The sequence below is a fragment of the Trichechus manatus genome, unplaced genomic scaffold, assembly GCF_000243295.1.
Source record: "Trichechus manatus latirostris isolate Lorelei unplaced genomic scaffold, TriManLat1.0 scaffold00025, whole genome shotgun sequence".
NCBI lineage: Eukaryota > Metazoa > Chordata > Mammalia > Sirenia > Trichechidae > Trichechus > Trichechus manatus.
In genome coordinates, this window is record NW_004443961.1 from 14,024,152 (window position 1) to 14,025,045 (window position 894).

Sequence of the window (894 nt, forward strand, 5' to 3'; positions counted from 1 at the left end):
GGTGGTACTGTGGTTAAGCGTTCGGCTGCTAACCAAAAGGTCGGCAGTTCAAATCCACCAGCCACTCCTTGGAAACCCTATGGGGCTGTTCTACTCTGCTCTGTAGGATCACTATGAGTAAGAATCGACTGGACAGCAACAGGTTTGATTTAAGCACTCTGTGAGGTGTGTGAGTTGATGGCTACAGCCTCCACCCGGTCTTTGGCTCTCTCAGGGGAAGAATGAGGAGAAATGGCTGTGGCAGGAGCTTGGAGGCCGTTATATTTAGGATTTCTGATCATGTTCCTGCCTGTTTTGGGGTTTGGGATAAATGTATTTGAGAAACCATAAAAGAGAGAGGGAAGAAAAGGATAAGATCCTGAGGAAATAAGAACAGGAAAAAGAGAGCGGATGTAGAAAAACTCGCCTCTGATTTGTGTGGTGTGATTTCTGAAATTGCTCCAGCCTTCACAGGATTTATATGACTTCACTAATCACACTTTCTTTTGAAATAAAATTTTCTGCCTCGGAGCCTTTGAACGCTGACATCCAAATACAATATATTCTTTTAAAATCACCTCTGGATAAAGACAACACTGTTGAGGTAATTCCCCCAAATTGGAGGTGGAGTCTGTTTGTTCCTTAGACCTTGGTGACAATATGTTGAAAACAGGACATCCTTTCAGAGAACAGAAGAGTGAGTGCTGGTGTGATTAGGATCCCAGTTACTGATACCCTGGGCCAGGAATCCATGGAGGGGAAAAAAAAAATGAAAGAAAGAAAAAGGAGTCCCTTATCTTTGATTGGAGCCCTGGTGACGCAGTGGTTAAGAGCTCAGCTGCTAACCAAAAGGTTGGCAGTTCAAATCCACCAGCTGCTCCTTGGAAACCCTATGGGACAGTTCTACTCTGTCCT